A 22,431-nucleotide genomic window follows, 5' to 3' on the forward strand; every position below is an offset into this window, starting at 1 on the left:
AGCTACCATATGTATGAGCATATACATAATGGTATGGATCTATAAATGTATGAAGATGAAATTTCTTTGAACTATTCTCGATAGCTAGATTAAGTTTTATTTATTTTCATATTTTTCTACCTTAATCACCGGTTAAATTTTGTCAACCTAGGGTGTAGGTATCATACATGATGGCATACAAATTTTCTTTTAACTATTTTTTAGAAAAATAGTTGAATCTTCATATTTAATTATTCAAATTAAATGAGTAAAATAAACAAAAAGTCTAAATAAATATTATCTGATTAGTAATTAAGACGAGTTTAACAACGTAACATTACAAACCACAGTTTAGTTAGAGAGCCCTTTTCTATTAAAAATCAATTACATGAGAGCCAACTTGGAAAATCCTTGGAACTAGGGTTATTGGTGGATCTATCAATCCTTAATTGGAGGGAAGAAGAAAAAACAAAAGAAAGTTTCATTAGCATTATGGTTCCTCTATTATTGCTAAGGTGGGAGGGCTTGAAAAGGCATTGAGTTGTAGTGGGAAAAAAGAACTTTTTCCCTACGAAGGAACCGAATGCAAAGCAAGACCTTTTTATAATGATGATGAGCCAAAGACTTTCTAAAAAGGTGGGGAAAGCAAGTTTTAATTCAAACTGATGAGAGAAGTAGGACTGAAAGTCATCATCCAAGTTGAGGGAGATGTATATGTTCTAAAAGGTGGTGGAAAAAGCTTTCAGAGTGTGACGAGGTTCACCTAATGCTTTTTCAAAGTGGAAGATATTAATATGCTATCATGCTTAAGTTTTGAATATGCTACCTAGGGGTGAGCATGTTCACTGGTCAGCCACCCAACCTGAACAAATCAACCGAAATGAGTTGGGTTGGGTCACTTGTGAAGCAAACCAAATAAATTTTGGCTGACAACCCGGCACCCTTTCAACATATGGGCGTTTCTAAGGTGTGGACCTTAGACCTTACGTGCGGACGGGAATCGGAAGGTCCTAATTTGTTGAGCTCACGATAGAACCGGGTTAGTGTGACCCAGTGGATTTAAAAAAAACAAAAAAAAAAAAAAAAAATTCCTAGTGGGTATCTTTTATTCGGAGAGAAAGGGGGCTAAGAGTTCACATGTTCAAGAGGGAAAGAGATGCAGAGAGAGTGAGCAGGGGTGAGGATTGGATCAGAGGTGGATTGAAGCTGAATTACGACTGTGAGCCGATCATCTTATACCTTTAAATTTGTTTTCTTCACTGGGTATCTTATTGTTGGAGAGAAAGAGGGAGGCGGGTGGCTGAGGTAATATTGGCGCACTGAAGAGGGAAAGAGAGGCTGAGAGAGGGAGGTGGGGTAAGGAACCCATTTCAGTTAGATTGAATCTACGTTGCGACTGTGACTTGGTAATCTTGTACCTTTTATTTTTATTTTTATTTTTATTTTTTATTTTTTTGGTTCAATGGGTGTATTTTTGTCATTGATAGAGGGATCATATTAGGGTTGTCTTCGCCGGGAAAGAGAGGCAGAGAGAGGGTGGTGGTGAAGGGTGTCAGTGATGTGAAAAATATGTTGACACACAAATTAAACCCTATTTGTGACAATTGTAGTATATATGCAAGTAGGGATCGTTCTAACCGAGGATTAACTAGAGATGCTAATCTACTCTAAACTGACTTAAAAACACAAAATTAAATTTTAAACACTTACCTAGACCTATATGACTCAAAACAGCCCAAAACACTCAAATAGACTCAAACTAGACTCTAAAGGGTGATTTGGACGAAATTTAACTAACTTAGACTCAAAACACTAATTTGGACAGATTCAAACACTTTTCTAACTAATCTAACACACTTAATAAAATGAGGAATTGATTTGGACGAAATTAATTAAAATGGATAGATTGCAATTTAAACAGATTAGGCACTAAACTAGGTGAATTGAATGGGAAAAAGGCTAGTTAGGGGGTTCTTCTCCACACATGCACATATGTAACATAAATTGATTTCCAGATTTTATTCCTTTTAAACCATGAATGACAATGCCCCAAATTAATTGTGAAAAGCACAAATTAACTCTCAGATTTTCCTAGTTTCATTGAATTGGATGGAATACGCATCGACAATCAAATTATTCTTATCAAATTCCCTATATGAACTGCATAATAGAGATAAAATCAAGGATCATTAAGCTTTTTGAAAACCCTAAGCATTGACTAGGCATTCGTAGCTACGAATTGCATGATACTCTTGCCTAGAATTTACTTAATACAATCATGACTAGTGATTTCCACTACTTATGAATATAAGGTCATAACGATTAGGTGAAATTCCCTTATATCCTAGCATCAAATTCATGTATGAAAACTAAGTATGCATTCTCAATTAACACACAAGAACAAGTTCTCAATAAATCAATTAAGTAAATCACATCCACAATTCAAGAAACAAAATCTGGAGGAAATCAATTCATATAAAACATATGCCCATGGTTTCGAATTCACCCCTAACTAAGAAAAACTTAGTTACACATGTTCATAACAATTGAAAAACAAATTAAAATAAACATGGAAACGAAATGAGGGAAGAAACTAAGTGTCTTATGGCTGATTTTGGGTGTTCTAGAAGGCATAAAAAGGGGGGGGGGGGGAAGGTGTGGCACCCTTTTAGGGTCAGATAGGGCTTCTAGAAATTAGGTTTTAAGGTCCACTTGCAGCTAGGATTAAGGTGGAACAAGATTAGGTTAGTATAAGATAGGATAAGGTTTTGGATAATGTTTCCTCTTTTCTTGCACTTTCCTTATCTTCTTTGTCATGAACTTTCCTTTTCTGATTTGTAGTATGGTTCTAACCTCTTTTGACTCCAAATTCGTCCATCCATGTTGCTCCATACACAAGCTATCCAAAATAAGCCCAAAACTGCTCTAAAAGGCTCAAAATTGCCTTTTCTTGCCAAGTTTGTCATTAGGACCTACAAACAAACGAAAATAGCTCAAAACACTATAATAAGTAGTAATTAGCTCATTAAATGTAAGGAAATAACATAACTAAGTAGCATAAATATGCTCCTATTAGTCATTTAGGGCTTGATTTAATGTGGGTTGAAGTTGTGCTTGTGTTAGAGCTAACAATGGTGGTTCATCCAGAAGCTATGAAGAACCGAGATTGTGAAGGTGAGTCTCTGAAGAAATCTAGAACCTCTGTTATAATCCATTTCCATTCCATTTTGGTTTGTATAATTCTGGGATTTTATTTGGTTGAAATCGTGAAATTGGATTTTAGATATATAGGAGCAAAACTTGTGTTGTGTTTTGATAAGTTATTTTGTAGTTGTGTAGGTTTGTAGCAAGTCGACATAGAAGTGTATATTGATGAGGAATGAGTTAGAAACAAAGGAAATTGTGGTAGAAAGAGACGACGTAGATGTAGAGGATCAATGTGGTGCAGGGAGGGTTGAATTAGTTTTTCCAATGGTATACGATGAGTTGAAACCAAAATTAAAAATGGAGCTTGAGTCATTGGATGAAGGGTATGGTTTTTATAACAATTATGCACTTGCAATGGGGTTTGTGATTCAGGAGCATAGTAGTAAAATATCCAGTGATGGTGAATGTTGGTTAAGGAAATAATTTGTTTATTGCAAACAAGACAAGAAGAGGGTGGATGCTAATCCCAAACCTAACAAGAAAGGTATGAGGGGAGATGCTAGAACTGAGTGCAAGGCAAAACTTGCGGTGAATAAGGGAATTGGTTGTGAAATATTTGTTGTAACAGTTTTCAATGAAGAACGCAACCACCCTATGTCAAGTGCATCACACTTATTTAGATCACATCATCGAGTTTCGAAGGTAAAGAAGGCGGTGATTGAACAATGTGTGCAAGACAATATTTCCGTAAGTAAACAAGTGGGTTTATTGGAGGTGCCAAGTGAAGGAATTTGAAATATTGGTTGCACCCCCAAGGATATGTATAATGTTGAATAACAATTACGAAGTCATCTAATCGGGCATGATGCGGAAATGTTGAAAGAGAATTTTGAGGATGAGAAAAAGAAAAACGATTCATTTTATTTCAAAATAGAGATTGACAAAAGATGGAGATTGACGAAGACGGAATACTTGAATTTCTTTTGAGCAGATGTGAAGTCATGCCGTGGTTACAACCATTTTGATGAAGTGATTGTGTTTGACACCATTTTCAACACAATGTGTACGAGATGATGTTTGCTCCTTTGTTAGGAGTTAATAATCACAATCAAAGCTTTCTTGAAAAATGAAGAAACCAAGAGCTTTGAGTGGTTGTTTGAAGAAATGCTTAAAGCTTTGTCGGTGTGCCGCCAAAAGTCATAATTACAGATCAAGATGGAGTTAAAGGCTATTGGCAGCAAACTACCAGCCACCGTTCAACAATACTACATATGGCTTGCTATTAACAAGCTTAATGACAAAGATTGGGTTGAGGGCGTTTTCAAGGATTTGCATGATTGCATATGGGATATCGAAAGCAAAGAAGAATTTGAGGTAAGGTGAAACGTGTTGGTAGAAGAACATGTGTTGGTTGATAAAACGTGGCTTGAGGACATTTATGAGTTGCATGCAAATTGGGTTCTAGCATATTGTAAGCATGTTTTTTTTTTTCAGCCGGAATGTCAAGCAGTCAACGAATCAAGGCTTGTCATTCTTTTTTCATGCAATATGTGCATAGAAAGCATTCTTTGATTGGATTCATCATTTGATTTAATCGAGCCCTTGGACAACAACTTCAGAAAGAGGTAGTCGGTGACCATAGTGATGAAAATTATGCCCTGCCATTGCAGCTTTGCACCCCAATGAAAGCTCAAATGGCCAAATTGTACACACGGTTTATGTTCGAAAAGTTTCAAGTGGAGGAATTTAAGAGTTTGACTTGTTTCTTAAGGGAGCAGTCTGAGGATAGGAATGAGGCAATGTACGAAGTGCTTGAGAAGGCTATGGGGTGACAAAGATGAAGAGGTTGGTAATTGATACGAACTTGGGTTATGCTAAATGAAGTTGCAAAAAGATAGAGTTTTGGGGACTTCCTTGTTGGCACATATTGGCTCATTGGAGAATGAAACAAATACAGTTGCTACTAGAACGTTACATAATAAAAAGGTGACTTCAAACCACCAAATGCGAAATTTTTTTGGACACAAAATGGAAAGAAGTGGGCAAAAATACCGACAATCTTATCGTGTCCAAAAGAGCTCAGTTTTTAAGAAAAGCTTCAAATTTGATTGACAAAGCGGTGATGTCAGAAGAAGGTTAACTATTTGGGTGGTGGTAAACGTGGTCAAAAAAAAAAAAAAAAAAAAAAAACAGAGTGAACAGGGAGGTAGGTGTTCTCAAACCGAGGTGCTTAAAGATCCCATTCAAGTTAAAAGAAAAAGGGTGTCGAAAACAAGTACAAAAGAAAAGCAAAGTCAAAATTAGAGACGCAGTGGTGGGAAGAAAAATTATCCATGTCTAAGCACAAGGTACGCAACGTAATGAATTATCGTTTATGGTTTGGTTAACAATATATTTATGGTTGTAATATTTGAAACAATTTTGGATTGTTTTGTAATTGTCCAGTTGTCGGACTGGTCTCGAAGAACGCACATAGATGACATTAAGCCCTATTCCAGGTGATGTTACTGGGCTAAATGAAGTTGTTGACCCCAAGCCTATTTCCATGCCAATCCATAACAGTAACACTGAACTTACATGTGGTAATTTAGGAATGCTAAATGATTTTTACGAATATATAATGAATAGCAGGATGTGAAAATTAAATTGTGGCTAGTCCTTTAGTATGCAAGATGTGTTCAGTTTGCAAGGCGATGAACTATTATTTAGCTGTGGCCACATATGGTTAGTTTTTGAAAGCTTGTGCGTGTCACAGTAGTGATGGAATGTGTGATAACACAATCTTAATCATATCCTGACCAAATTTGATGGAGATACGAATGAAATTTCGCAAACCCATCATAGAAACCAGAGTCACACTTTTTCTCGAATTGCTTCATCGCCTATGAATAGATTGACATACAACGTACATCTTCCTCATTTTTTAGAACTAGTTCATCATACTTATGCTTTCGGCTACGTATTTGGCATTTGTACTTGGCTGATTTGTACAATGCCTCATTAATCTATTACTGTAGTGTAACCAATAGGGACTTTTGTTCGAGGCACTTTTGATGCCATTAATTGATGGAAGGTGAGTTGGCAGAAAATTTGCTCTTTGATTCTGCAATTTGATCCGTCAGATTATTGGAATCACCATAACTCCCTGACAGAGCCATGACATGTGTGGTTGCCATGGCTACTGAATTGGTCTTGCCTTCATTTCTAGATGATCAATTTATATGTCATTAAATGCCACACCAAGATCAAATGGATGGAAACGAATAGTCTGTATACAAATAGTTTGTTAATAATATTCCTTCCCATTAGTTACCCTTTTTGTGTAACTACATTAAGAATGTATTGTAGACAAAGTAAGTGTTGGCTATTGAATTGTCCTTGGTTTGCATTTATAGATGTGAATTTACATGTCATTAAATGTGACATCAACAAAAATTGGATCAAAATGACAGATATATGACTGGCTATTGTAAATATATGGTGGCTTGTGAATAGTTTTGTAAGGCTGTCAGGAAATCAGTTTACAACTTCTTGTTATCAATAATACTTCCAAATCCTAAACCTTTTAATCTAACGATATTAAGAATTTGTTGCGGTGGCAACAAAATGTTGAGTTCGCGTACAGTCACATTTAATAGGCCAACAAAATTGACGATTTTGCATGTGTGTGTTTATGAGCACTTATGAAGACCAGTGTATGCCCTCAGGCAATCTTGTCACTTTGGTCCTTCCACTAGCAGAAAATAAATTTTCAAAGATAGAAATGAGATAAAAACTCAGTAGTACACAGAAACATACCACCAATCCCACATCTAATGTTGAAGAAAGTGTACAAACATTTGTGTTCCAAAAACATGTACTCATCCCACTCCCACATCTAATTTTGAAGACATTCTATAAATATTTGTGTTCCAAAAAACATGTACTCATTCCTCTCTTAGGTGAAGCATTACCATAGCCAAGGACCTCATGTACGATTACTTCATAAATCGCTTAATCATTGGGTAGCACAAGTTGGGCATAAAACTTAAAAGAATTATCCCCTTTGTGCACATCATGTTTCTTCCTTAATTTCACTTCCTTCTTAGTGTAAGTGTAGCCCTTGGAATTGTCTATTGGTTGAGTTACATTCAAGTATATCATATGTTGGATGATGACAAGCAATCTCGTTACCTCGGTTTTTAATTCTTGGTTGGCCTTTGGAATAGTACTCAATTGAGCACGAATACGTTCAATTTCCTCTTCCAACTCAAGGTGTATACTCTTCCAAAACAAAAGACACTGTGTTAATATATGTTTACCTGAAATAGCCGTTTGTAATGACATGTAGCAACATTTGTCTACAGACATGGCCGCTTCTTACCACAGTTGATTCTTTGGTAAAGATGTTGTTTGTACCATACTTGACCAATCCCGAAACTACTAAGCACCGGTCAACAGTATACCGTCAAGGACCCACAAGACTTTTCCTCCAACTAGGAGGCCAATCACAATGCAACACGTGTCGGTATCAGAGGCCAATCACAATGCAACACGTGTCGATATCAAAGGCCAATCACTACACGACACGTGTCAATGTCACAACAAAGCTAGAAACTCTCTCCTATAAAAAGGGATCATTCTCCCACAATAATCCCTAATGTCATTTGTACTAAACTATTCACTAGAACTCACTAAAAGAGAGCTTGAACCTATGTACCCTTCACAACTAATGAGAATTCCTCTACTCCGTGGACGTAGCCAATCTGGGTAAACCACGTACATCTTGTGTTATTTGCTTCCCTATCTCTATTCATTTACATACTTATCCGCACTAATGACCAGAGCAATCTAGCGAAGGTCATAAACTTCACACTTTCTGTTGTACCAAAGTCTTCGCCGATTTTGTGCATCAACATATGTATTTACGGTGATAGGACGCTGAGATTGGAGGTGGGTGTAGGGAAAACATAATTGGGATTGGGAATATTAAAGAAGACCATATTTGTTTTGGGAGGTGGGGTATTTACTGGAGGAGGAGTTATGGATGTTGGTGTATTTAAGAGGATTTGTGCTGAAGTTCTGGGTGCTATTGGTGTACTGAATAGGACTGGAGGCGAATTGGGTGTTGTTGCCATGATTAAGTGTTGTTATTGAAACATTATAGCTATGAGGAGAAGCAAAGGAATTTAAGAGAGGGGATTGGAGTTGGTTGAAATAAGTGGAATACAATTATGGGGGTTGGGTGATAAGATTGGATTAAAATCCCCTTTTGCGAGACCGCGCAAAGACTGAGGGATTAAGAGGGAAAAAATCCCCCTTAATGTTCATTTAGCGCCCAAATTTTCCACCTAAAATTATCCACGTGGTTGCCTCATAGGGATGCCACATAGAATTACATGTTTAATAACGAAATTTTGTAAGGAAAAATTAATAAAAAAAGGTACAAATGTGAAAAATATGAAGATGTTTGGGATGACATCCTGTGTATATGATCGGGTTCATTTGACAGTTTGTATTCATCACTTTGATTTTTGCATAATGGGTTAAGGTTTTTGAGTTCAGCCCTTTAGCAAAGTTGTGGCCTTTGCCAATACGAGCACTTTCAATGTTTTTCCCCAACTTTCCCTTTTGAAATTTATTTTGCATTTTTTTCTCAAAATTTTGCCCTATCTTAGTGGAATCATTATTCATGACCGTTTTAATTGTTTTGAAACCCAATTTTGCCCTTTGAACCCGATCATATTGTATAGGATGTCATCCCAAGTGTGTCTATATTTTTTTCATATTTTTTTTCATATTTGTACCTTTTTTATTAATTTTTCTCTACAAAATTTTGTTATTACACATGTAATTCCATGTGGCATCCCCATGAAGCAGCCACATGGATAATTTTAGGCGGCAATGCAGTGGAGGGAGATGCGATGTGAGCATGAAGTTTTGTCAACATAGTAAACATTAGCTACCAACGTGTTCAATTAGTGGTTTGGAAGGGGGGACTTTCACTTCATGATTTAGTTTGCTAATGGAGACCCAATTATTGGCTCCCACATCAATCGGTCTAGGGATTTGTTTTTTTGGGGAATCCAAAGTTTAATATGTAGGCTTTAGCGGCATAACGTTTCACAACCCATAATGTGAAGAGTAATAAACTGACAGCTTCATTATAAACACCCACGTTGGGAAACCCAGTAGTGGGAATAATTGCCACTTACCGCCTCTTCGGATGGAAACCTGATGTGAGGAGGTTATACAAGCAATGTTCTAGGAATGGACATGCAGTACCTATCATGGAGCCTTTTCATTTCCCCTATGCAAATGGTTTGCCTGTTTACTGACCATGCACACATAACTGCAACATTTGCAATAATTAACTGCGTATTCGTTTACTTGTGCACGTCAACATAAACTTGCCATTTATTGGTCTTTTTATTTGTGCATCACCACTCTTATTATCTCTTCATTCAGACCCTAAACTACAAACTGGAATTTACTCTTCTACGGTTTCAATGGCTCACAACTTGCCACTTGCTGCAACTTTCTCCTTCCCTAGAAGATCAATCTCCATGCTCAAACTTCCTATTTGGGCAAACCTATTCCCACTTCCTAACCACGAGGAACCTCCAATTGTTGTCCAAAGTGACAATTATAAGTTCATAATGGAAAGGGGTGTCACAAGGGTTGACATCAACATCATCTCCACCATTAACGTGGAGCATATAAAGACGAGGTTGTTGATGGGGAAAATGTTTGAAAAGCCCAAGAAAGGCAAAGTCATCCATAGGGAACTTGCTCTATCTTGGACTGATGGTGTTAAAAACACTTTCTTTGTGGACCGCATTTCGGTCGCAATTGGTTTGTATTGGAGTTTACTGACGAAGATGAAATGGATTACATTTTTCACTTGGAAAGGTGAATTTCAACTTCAAGGAATAAAATCCTATAACTTTCTTGAGGGTGTGGGTTAAAATCCCTTGGATACTAATGCAGTTTAGGGAGATGAAAATCTTGAAAAACATCACTCAACCCATAGGCCGGCTAGGTGATGCGTTTATTAATTCCCTTAATGTAATGGCCATTAGGGTGTTAATAGATGTGGATGTTCGTCTGTTGCTCAAGTAGGTTCTTGTGGTCAAAGGGGATGAGGAGTTGCCACTTTCCTCAATTGCGAAAAGTTGTTTAAGGTTTGCTTATTTTGTGAGAGATGGATAGTAGAGAATTGTGGATGTGGTTAGGAAGCGATGGATGTCAGTTGGTTTATGGTCAATCTTTTGCATTGGCAGACATGGAAGATGATCTAATCTTTTGCTTCACTCAATCAAGAATTATTAAGGGTGACGGTGCAAGGGATGAGTCAAAAGTGCGTCCAGAGGACGATGACATGACATTAATTGATTTGGTTGAGGCTTCTCCTAGAAAAAAGAAGAAGACATTCGTTAGGTGAAGGTGTTGATTGATGAAAACCAGTGATGAAGGCATTCATTTGGTTGTGATATGAAGGTTTACATGGTTTAGTTAAGGTTTAGGTTTCACATTTTAATTAATGTTTTAGATTGTTACGTTTGACGTTTAAGATGATTTAAGTTTTAAGGTTTAAATTGTTCGGATTAACGTAATGTTTCATTGGGTGTCTACATTACAATGATTTCTTTGTCAAATTTCCTTTTATTATTGGGAATGTAACACTTAGTAGTTGAACTTCCAATCCTTAATATATTTTCTTTTCTGATTGCTAAATGTCTACTCATATTATTATTTCTGAATGATAATTAGAAATGTAATATCTTAAACATAAAGACAAAACTTCATAATATAGAAGTACATGTTTCTTAAACATTCACAAATTTTGATAACACATAGGGGTTGGTTGCTAGAATTGTCACAACTTCATAAGACAAAGGTTTCCATTTCATAAATGTTCACAAACTTTCATAACACACAACTGATGGTTTCATATATTGTCACAAACCTTCATGACCTGTAAGGGTTGGTTGGAACAATTGTCACACAATAATGAAACATAAGGGACGATTTCAAATATTGTCCCAAACATTGTTTCAATATATAAAATTGTGAGGGATACCACTTAATTCATCCAAAACAAGGAACAATTTAGAAAGAGATAATGAAAGAAGTAATAATATGGAGAAATTAGTTACAAACATCCACAATGAACCAGTTGTCCAACAAATTTAATGCATCCCAACAAACTACAAATTGTCTCAACAAATGAAAAATTTCTCCAACACCAGATATGAACAATATTATACTTGTTTATGGACTACCATTGTTCTTCAATAGTCATTCTACACTATACAATTTCTAAACTAAAATGTTGAATTATCTAACACTCACTACACATATTCAGTTGGTATTCAAGGATGATGGTAGGTGTAATTCTATCCAAAGAAAAGCCACAAGACAAGAACTCAATCACTTTTAAAGTGAAAATAACGCAATCCCCCCATGACATACAATAATTCAACAAGTTTCAAAACTAATTCATAGACAATTCAATTTAAACTCACTAACAATTTAATAAAATTTAAGCTCACCCGTTGTCATGTTGTGGGGACCTTGGACTTACGATGATGGGCCAAGGTCCGTTTCACCTCCTTGGACAGGCTTCAAGGGACATAGGGAAACACGTTTGCGATGTAAGCCAATTTGGTAGTCATTTAACGTGTGTGGGTTTTAAATGTCATTAAGTTGTACATCATTATTCTCCCAGTTGCAAGATTCATTTCAACGGTAACCTAATGGTGATCAAGGTTGAGGGGCATATAGACCCTCTCCACATTGACCAACCATGATGTAGTAGAAAATAGCTCCCCCTTCCACTTCACCATCTTTAACAGCACCTATAAGAATTATTTGGACGCATAGCCTTTGTGGCCTCTATGTTCTCTGAGTTGTCCTTGCATTAATGGAAGCGCTCACAGTGTGACTAACCATAATTGGAAAATAAATCAAAAAGCATGTACAACACTTAAAACATTTGAAAACACACGCAAACTAGTCCATTGTCTTGGTGTTCAACATTTTACTAAAAACCAGTCGATTGTGTTGGTGTTCAACATTTTCCCTACCTTCCAACCCTCCTTCGCACGCTTCCTTAGGAGATACAGCTGCAAATGAATGTGCTGCAATACATAAATTTTAATTAAACTATGACACCATTGTAATCCCAACACATTTATATAACTCTAAACCAAATAGAGTTTAGTCCTTTACATCAGTTGACAGCCACCCTTCCTTGTCAATGAGCCGCCTTAAAAAATCGATGTATCCATGTCTCCAACTATCATATTCTCTAATTGGGCAACATGACTAACAATGTAACAAACATTAAGGCTCATTGTTCTAGTCATTTAATCAATATAATTTCCAATGTATCCAAAACGTCAATTATCAATTCCTTGTTCTGATTCTCTTTCACCTTCTTGAATTGATAGAAATACTCGATTACCTCAACCACACAGTTTCTCTCCATTTCTTTAAATACCATTTCTCTTTGTAGAACATTCTTCTTCGGCTCACCGTCTTGAATTTTTTATAGTTTGTGATGCCAAAGATCAACGTCGTATGGCAAACGACTTTCGTCTTCTTCTTCGCCCCCTCTTCCCCTATTCCTGGTTTTGTTCCTAGAGCCTTTAACCTCATCCTTGGGTACCAGCCATTCCTTTTCATTGCCACATGCTCACCCTCAGGTGTGAAAATAAAAACCTCATGATTAAAACTTTGGGCTTCTTCGTATTGCTCTGGACACACTATTCAATCAATCCAACCATCTCCCCGCATACAGCTTCGGGACTATCCAACTCAACAGTCCATAAAAGCTCGTCTAAACCCTCTTCTCCACACCTCCTATAATCTCCCTCCCTCTTAATCCCTCGACCTCCCCCCTTTGCCTTCATTAGCCCCATTTTGACCACCCTCTTCTTCTTTCTTTTTTTCTTCTTCTTCTTCTTCTCCTTCTTCTTCTCCCTCTTTATTTCCATCTTCTCTTCTTCTTCATCTTTTTCCTCTTCCTTTTCCACATCTTTTTGTTGTTGTTGTTCTTCTTCTTCCTCCTCATTCTTCCCCTCCATATATTTTACCTTAACTTCCCTTCCCAATTCCTTGACCTTTTTGGTCAATTCTTCCACTTTCTTCAATACCTTCCTCTTTGAAATATCCTTCTCATGCACCAAACACACCAAAGCCACATTTAACTCCTTTATTTGTACTTTCAACTTGTCGACATCATTTGTATCAGGAGTAAAGGTGTTTAGAATCACTACATTAGCATCATCGCCCTATGTTCAGTAGCCTCTGTTCCTCTCTGATTCAGTCGGCACAATCTCTCAAATCCCCACCGCTTGCCATTTAACACAACTCGTCAAAATTACATTTCTCACACATACAGTTTTCACAAATATTCATCAGCATTCACAGATGTTCATGTTCATTGACAAAGTTTACAAATAAAGTCATACCTCTCGGTTCTCAGTTATGTACATCTGCAGCTGCTCATATATGGGTTGATTTTTCGTTGTCGACCACCGGAGAATTCTTGGGAAGGTCGTTGGATCAATCATCTTGCAATAGCTAATGGCTTCTCCAATTAGGGAACTATTTTGTATGCCCACATGTGCATGTACATTGAATTAGTACTCAATCACAATAATTTAACCATTATTACTGCTCAATCAAAGCAACAAATAGTACCTGAAAAACATAACTAAACCCCTTGTAGCCTCATTTGGTTCTCTGCCACCTCTTACTTCCCTTACCTTCTTCCTCTTCCTCCTCCTCATCTCCTTCCACATCACCATCCACCCTTCCTCTCCCTCTCTTAGAAGCATCAAAAGAAAGGTTATCTTACAGTTGTTCAAACGATATCACACCAATGAATAACTGTTGAACCTATCCTTGTCGTCTACGTTCTTGAAGTAGTCTAGGTTCACAGCCACATTATTATTTGCCCATATCAAGGCACCCTCGGCGAAGTATACAAGCCCCATTTTCAACACATCATCCTCATTTTCGCATTTTTTAAAATCCTTAAAAAAGTCTTTTTCAAGCTCAGCACAAGTCACAAAAACCTTTTGGCTACCTTTCTTAGGGACGGTCTTCACTTTACCTTTGCCCTTCTTACCTTTCCTTTGCTACTTTCTCCAACAAAACAAAATTTCTCAAGAAAATACTTAGGCAAAATCTTAATATTGGAATGCTCAACCTCATTTCATAGGGTTCGTCACAACAAAGCCCTATAATGCGGCAAAAGCCCTTATTCGTGAAACGGATCACTTTGTAGCCTATTAAATACGTGAGTCCCTCTAAATCTTTCACCCCTTGATTAGCCACTCCATGGAGCAACAATTCCTGCACCAATTGGCCACTAAGGGCTAGTTTATTGACACTCTTTAAGTGTCCAAAGCATGATGCCCTAAAACCAGCAAGTTGTGCGTCATTAAACTTTTGAGGCATGACTCATAGCACATGGCTTGCTTAAGAAAGGTTGTTAACCCTTCCCTTATGCGGTTCTTCCTCTTTTGTTGCTAGTTGAACCGCTTGAGTTGTCATATCCTGTACATATAACAATATAACATACATATAACAATATAACCGTTCAACACAACCAAATTGAACAATATATACCCTGGTAAGAACCAAATTTAACAATGTATAACACTAACACAATCTGCCAACAAGTTTTCATAACACTACATCTATAGTGAACAAACCTTCATGACTTAAGTAATATCAACTTAATTTATAAGATTAACAATGACTTCATCAACACAAATAATTTCTAACTCAACAATATAACTTCAACAAAACAAGATTAACAATGATTTCATCAACACAAATCATTTCTAACTTAACAATATAACTTTAACAAAACTAAACTAAACGACTTATCCCTTATACACAACCTGTCATTAGTAAGTTTTTAAAACACTACATCGACAATGAACAAACCTTCATGACTTAAGTAATATCAACTTAATTCATAAGATTAACAATGATTTCATCAACACAAATCATTCCCAACTCAACAATATAACTCCCACAAAATGAAACTGAATAACCTATCCCTTAAGGTAAATATGTCATATTGAGCATATTGTTCACAAGTACTTCCTATTAGATGTGGTTGATTTATGTCTCCATAAATAACCCCACATTTACTTGCGTTTTGGTGTGTTCCTTTCAAGTGCAAAAATAAGGATAGTATAACGGCACAAGTAAGGGTGTCAAACCATAGGGACTGATTAGACCTCTACAAATTACTAGCTTTATGTGAACCCTAACTAAACAATGAAAATGCAAACTAAATTTAGATTTTGCAATTGAAAACTAAAATAACTTAAAAATGCACGAAAGATAAAAATAAATGATAGGTCGATTCAGAAATAATGGGAATGGAACTAGGGATACCGATTCCACCGTTACAAGCCAATTCCATGAAAATTAAGTCAAAACACATTCAACTCTCCAATCTGCAACTAAGGTTCGTTTTACTCATTTATGATCATCCATTTGATGTGTGGTTGTGATCAAGTACTCCTAATCAGCAACCTAGTTGTGATGTTCAACTTAGATTACCAAATAAGAATCCATTAAGAACTAGAAAACTTCCAAGAACCAAAGAAATCACATGGCAGGATGTATGCATAGCAGTTTCTTCATTCATTCACATGTCTACCAAGATTAAGCATGATGTGTACTATAACCTTGATCAAATAATCTATAAGAAACCATAATGGTGATCAAACATTAAGATAAACAAACAAATTGAACTATAAAATCAGCGAATGAAACATGAAAACAGATTGATGAATCGAATACTTTAACTTAATAACATAGAATAGTTTTGCAAGGCTACATTGAAATCTCCGGCTATGAACTTAAGTACACAACATAATTACAGAATATATAAATATCAAGAACAACTTGAGTGAAATTAAAGTTCATAGAAGAAACCCCCTTGAAGCAATTATGATGTTGAAATCCTTCAAGATCAGCGTGGCTGCATGGTTTCTTTGGTAGCAACGGATGGTGAAGGGAAATAGGGTTTTGTTTCTGGAAGAAAGGCCAAAGAAAGAGAAGAGAGAGCTCTGGGCGACCCCAAGGGGGGCTTGTGTAAAAGTGATCTAAAACCCTAGTATTTATAGGCTAAATGGGGTTGTACCTGATTGCAAGGTGATCCCAACCATTAAGCCAAAGTTTTGAACGGTTTTCCTTATTTGGCTCCTCCAAATCAGGCTAGATATTCCAATTCTTTTCCCATTCTGCTCTTGGTCTTCTAACAAGCCAGATTCGTTTTGGATTCTTTATTTAGGCTTTAAAACATGCCACTAAATTTATTTCGACGTTTGAATAAGGGTCAACCTCAAAAATGGCATGTTTTCACTTCTTTTGCCTTCAAATTGATTCTAAAGTACATGTAATTGCACCCTAACACAAAATAAGGTAAAATGCAACCAGTTAAACTCAAAAACATCACAAAGAGGCTGGAAATGGATGGTATAAATGCATGAAATATATGAGTTATCAGGTTTAAATAGAAAACGAAAGGAGATGTACTTCATGTTTGAATACGTATTACCAGATATATATTTTAGTTATTTATTTTTATGAAATTCAAATGAGGGGAAATGTAAAAATTCCTGGACTTTATTGTTAATTACGTATTTTGTAATCATATTCGAAGTTACGACGTATTTATATTTACGGCGTTTATTTTTTTCGGTAAGTTAAAAAGGCAAAAATACCCCTAGTTGGCTAAACAAAATTATATGAGGACGTATTTTATCCTTATATGTTTCGCCGTATTTCTTGGCATATTTGGATAGAGGTCGATCCTACAGGCGCGCAGGCAAAAACCATTTGCCAAACAGAGTTATAACGAAGGAGATATAAATGAGCAAAGGTAAGGGCAAAAAGTGTCGTTTAACCATTAAACTAGAAAGGTCCAGCTTTGTTGGAGTAGCCATCAGGGGTGCCACGTGTGTGGCTATGATGGAGAGAGGAGATGAGAAAGGAGGGAAAAGAGATAGTGGGTTGCCCAATTAGGAGGGAAAAAAAAAATGAGAGAATGGAGAGATAAGAGAAGCATTAGATCCTCCTTGACCCGAGTAACCCGACTCGATTCCTTTTGCATTTTTTTGATGTTTTTTGTCAGTTTTTTTTCTGTGAATATCGTCAAACCACCACCTGGAACCAACCCCATGACCCTCCCTCTTCCATTTCCACCCAAACCCGATGAGGTTTGACTTCCATTTCACAAAGAAAGGAGTCGGTGGCTCTGAGGGTTCCATGGCAGCGATCCGCCATTTCTGAAAGTGTTGCCTTTGTCCACCACCACTTTTAGCTTCCTCTTGAGGCCAGGAACAAAGCCTAAATAAGTTTGGGACGGCAGAGCAGAAAATTCGACAAATCGAAGAACGCCTATTTTAGGGTTTCCAACGAATCAAGGGAAATTTCAAATATTTCTCGGGCGAATTGGACTTTGGCCCAGGTATGAAACTTCTTTCTCGTGGTGTGTTCTAAAATCCTGTGAAATTTGGTAATTTTTGGAATTATCAGAAAATTGGGTTTCCATTTGCCGGAAACCGCCGGTTGCGACGGCTCGTGGCCAGTGGGCCGACTTTGCATTTTTAAGTTAATTTGATATTTTGAATACATTCTTGTTATTTGTTTGATGTGGTTCGATTGTTTGAATCTAATATTGAACATATCCGCCACTTGAACACTGGTTAGTAAACGGTTTAAATATGATGGTGAACTACGAATGGCTTGATCCTGTTTGAGGATATGTAGGCAGTCTAACAAGAAGGTTAAATGCAATCATCAAGTAAGCGAAATAAATTTGATGAGTAATCGTTAAATTTTGGCCAACCATTATATTTATCTTCCGTTTTTGGGGCGTTACATCCTAAACGAATAGGACTTCCAAAATGAATAGGAAGATAATTATCTAATAGGCCAAATTGGATTAATCATCCTCGTGGTCATAGGATACTTGCGTGATGACCCCTGTGGTAAAAAAATTAGGAATTAAACCCCTGTGGTCAACACCATTAGCAAATTTAGCCCAAAAGTAAAATTTCTGTTAAAGATCTGTTAAATGTTGGATAGAATTGAATTTTCATGTCCACTAACAAAAAAACCATCCTAGCATTGCTGATAAGCCACACCCCTACATCTTTTACTGATCAACAATGTGAACTCTAGTACCATCAATGGTCGCCGCTTCTCTCAATCTTTTCCTTTTCTTTCTCTCTTTCTTCTCTGTCTCATTGGTTCCCTCTCTCATCTTTCTCATCTTGCTCATGGCACAATCCCCGAATACAAATCAGCATTCGATTTTGCAAACAAATTAACTCTTTCGATCTACTTTCTATTGTTTTTGCAATGAACACTTTGTGAACTTTGTTGTAGTTCTATGCGGAGGATTTGATTTTTCCCAAAATTTAACTGATTAAAATCTGCAGTATTTCTAATGCTTCTACACATTTGGTAGGATAATGCTCAAACTGCTTGCAATCAAAATAATCAAAAACCAAAAACCCAAAAAGCACCAAATGTATAAAAACTCTATTGAGATTAAGAACTTTATTGACCTCCCATATAAGGAGGAGGGAGACGAAGAGGTTAGACCAAATCAAATGCCGACAGAGAACCAAACACTAAGAATGCGGCAATGGGTTATGTCGAAATTGTGGAGCCAAAAATATTCACTAGGCGACACGTGGATTTTTGGACAAAAGAGGACAAAAATACCCTTGAGGCATAACGGGATTCCTACGCCCGAACAGCGGGCAATCATCCCTCAACAAAGTCGAAAGTGCTCAAAATAGGTAACAATTCAAATCCATCTCATCAAATCCCTTTTACAAGGTAATTCCCAAAACCTATTTCATTCCATATACTTTTAGCTCTTTTAGCTAATCAATTAAGCTTTCATTCCATAACCTCCCAAAAAACATTCCTTTTAATTAGCCAATTAATATATTTATTCCTAATCAATATATTAATTGCTAATTAAATCACCAAATAACACCCAAAAAACACATAAAGGGCCGGCCACTCTTTCTCCAAAAAGGACCGGCCATGCCCTATAAATATGACCCACTTTTCTCTAAAAACCTAGGTCTTCACTCTTGCTAAAATTATCCAAAACTTCAAACACTTTTCTCTCTTAATTCTAACTTTGGCATCAGAGGTTCTTCGGCCAAAGCCCCGACCCCCCCCCCCCCCCAAATTCATCGTGGGCGTATGAGGCTTGGCTTTGACCTAAGGTGTTATTTGTTTTGTAGGTGCAATTTTGTCCAAGATCAAGGAGGAAGAAATTTGCATCCATAAATTGGTGCTTTCATTGAGAGTTGAAATTCACACTCGTAGAAGACTCTCGCATAAAAAGGTTTTTTCTCTATTTTCTAGTCCACTTGTATTTTTCATACGTTCTTATTATTAGAATTTTCTATTTGCAAATATTCTTTGATAAAACGAAAAGGAGAAATACGATGGCTAGAAATTTAGAAAACTCAATGAGTGAAAATTACAATATTCAAGAAATGAGACCGCGGCAATCCACGAGACTAAATGTGATCCTAGGGGGAGCGGCACCACCACCACAAGGTTCCACCACGGGAACCACCGCGGTGGCCACCCGTGGCGAGGTCCATGGCACCACTTCCACGACCCGAGCCGTGCCATCCAAGGCTCATGGCACTACGGCCATGATATAAGCCATGTCACTCCAAGCCCAACGCGAGCCCAAGGCGTTGCCAAGTCGAGCTCTAGCCTCGCACCCACGTGTGCCACACGCCGAATAGCCCACTCTCGTGGCCCGACTTGATCCCATCGAGCAGCCTGCTCTCGTGGCCCAGCCTGCTCCCGCTGTGTAGCCTGCTCTTGTGGCCCAATCTGCTCCCACCGAGCAGCCTACTCTCGTGGCCCAGCCTGCTCCCGCTGAGCAGCCTACTCTCGTGGCCTAGCCTGCTCCCGCTGAGCAGTCTGCTCTCGTGGTCCAGCTTGCTCCCGTGGCCCAGCCTACTCTAGTGGCCCAGCATGCTCCTGCAGCCCAGTTTGCTATCGCGGCCTTCTAAGCAACCTAAATCGGTCCAAGACTAGTTCAACTATCCCGACTCCAAATTTTCGGATCGATGATCAAACCGGGAACATTTTCACCATATTTTTCTGTGGATTTGACATTTCCCAGCTCAAATCTCGCGCCTGGAGTCTACCACACTTCCACTGCTCAAGGAGAAACATTCCTTCCAAGCTCTTCCAATCCAAATGGTGAACAACACTTGTCTCGACAAGTCATAGAGTTGATGAGCGCCCTAGCACAAGAGACGACCTTGGTGAACCAGCTCTTGCAGCGCACCAAGATGCAACGTGTTCCAAACAAGGTATCCTGAAGAAGGACAAGGGCAGATGAAGAACCTCTCCAGCAGCGTCCCGACAAACAGCCATGCAACCAGCCACGAACCGAGCGTTTAGGCAGAGTACACTCCCGATTGGGCTCCCGAGATAGCGTATACTCCCGTCTTAGCACATGGAGGAGCATGCATTCTCGACTAGGCCCACGAATGAGCATACACTTATGGTTGGGGCCACACTCCGATAATCAACATGAGCAGCCTTACAAGCGAAATGTTCATTTGCAGCTAGGCTCGCAAGGAGCATCCTCCACATCACATTGGAGTAGGTAGCATGATGGGCGGAGAGAAGTAATCACTTAATCCAGCTCAAGTTTAACCAGCAACCTACAAAATCCCTTGCCTGCTAGGAATCCACCACATGCACCGCTGTCGTGGCATAGACGAGCCGAACATGTAGAAGAGCAGCCTAGATCAGCAGGTCAAGACTAGGGGCAGCCGAAAGCTCCGCTGCACCAACAAAGGCAAATTCAGGAAGAAGTAAAGAGGCTCCTAAATAAGCGATCACGTGATTTCCAACGTAACGAAGTGGCCGACAAGGCTCTACGATGGGACATGACTAACATAAATAGGTCACCCTTCACGGACGAGATTGAGCAGGCAGAGCCTCCACACGAGTTCAGCATGTCATATTTCACATCTTTCAAAAGGGATGAAGACCCAGCGAAATACTTAAAGCATTACCGAAGCGCAATGATCCTCTATCGAAACAATGATGATCTTATGTGCAAGATATTCGCCACCACTTTACAAGGTAAAGCGCAAGATTGGTTCTACACCCTGCCACCACAATCTATCTGAAGTTTCGACGAACTTTCTTTGGTTTTTACCAAAGAATACTCATCTTATCGCTCGATCAAAAAGAAGTCCGACCATTTGTTCAACATCAAGAAGAACCTAAAAGAGTGGCTTCGTGACTATGTGAAGAGGTTCAAAGCATAGAAGGCATGGACAGTCAGATGCAACGACTCGATAGCTAAAGCAACCTTCCAAAAAGGACTTCCAGCAGACCACCTGCTATTTGAAAAATTGATCATGAAAGAAGATCTAACTCTAGCAGAGTCTTTCGCTTTGGCAGAAAAACATGCACTTTGGGATGAAGCACGCCAATGCGCATTCAAGGACTTGAAGAAGTACCCGACATCACCTTCCTACTATCCAAACTGGATGCAGAGGATGACTGATTCACATGTTTGACGGTAGCAGTAATAAGCTCTACCATCATACGAGAAAAGCTGGGGGCCTGACTACCTGTATTCCACAGTTCAAAAGCTCTCATCGATGCTATCAGAAATTCAAAATCTACCTTTGCCGATAGTTGTTGCAATCATAAAGCTTAAGTTTTACCTTCAAAAGCACACAGTCATCCTTATGACGCATTATTTCACCCAATCCAAATGTTCGACGATAAAGGCGTAAAACCCTGGCGAATACAAAGTTTTCTAACAAACGCAACAACTCGGCCCAAAAGACACGCCAAGGGCAGACGAACACTGGAATGACATACTCGGAAGCAAGTTTTGTCCTTGTCGGCCGAAAAGATTCTACATAGGAGAAACATGTACCAGCAGTTGAGCACTACCTCCTACTGCACATCGCACGGCCCTAGCCAATTCTTGCTCTATAATTTAGCTTTAGAATGGTCCAATACCGGTAGTTGAGCATTTCCTGCTACGTTAACATGGCCCCAGCTCCACGACTCTCTACCATGCACCAAGATGCTAAGAAGTTAGTACAAAAGTGCGACTGCTGCCAACATTACAAGCCGATACCAACACTGTCTGCCAACGAGCTACACCCGCATACGAGTCATTGGCCGTTCATGCAGTGGGCAATCAACCAGGTAGGACTTATGCCGCCTACTACTAGGGGCAGAGGCATGATGATC

The 22,431-nt window shown here is 38.4% G+C and overlaps 1 pseudogene; it reads left to right on the plus strand.

The window, feature by feature from the left end:
• Positions 1–20,264: 20,264 nt before the first annotated feature.
• LOC148690188 (uncharacterized) lies at positions 20,265–21,740 on the plus strand (annotated as a pseudogene).
• Positions 21,741–22,431: the final 691 nt, after the last annotated feature.

The sequence above is a fragment of the Pyrus communis genome, chromosome 16, assembly GCF_041283825.1.
Source record: "Pyrus communis isolate YQ-2024b chromosome 16, ASM4128382v1, whole genome shotgun sequence".
In the NCBI taxonomy this organism is placed as follows: Eukaryota; Viridiplantae; Streptophyta; class Magnoliopsida; order Rosales; family Rosaceae; genus Pyrus; species Pyrus communis.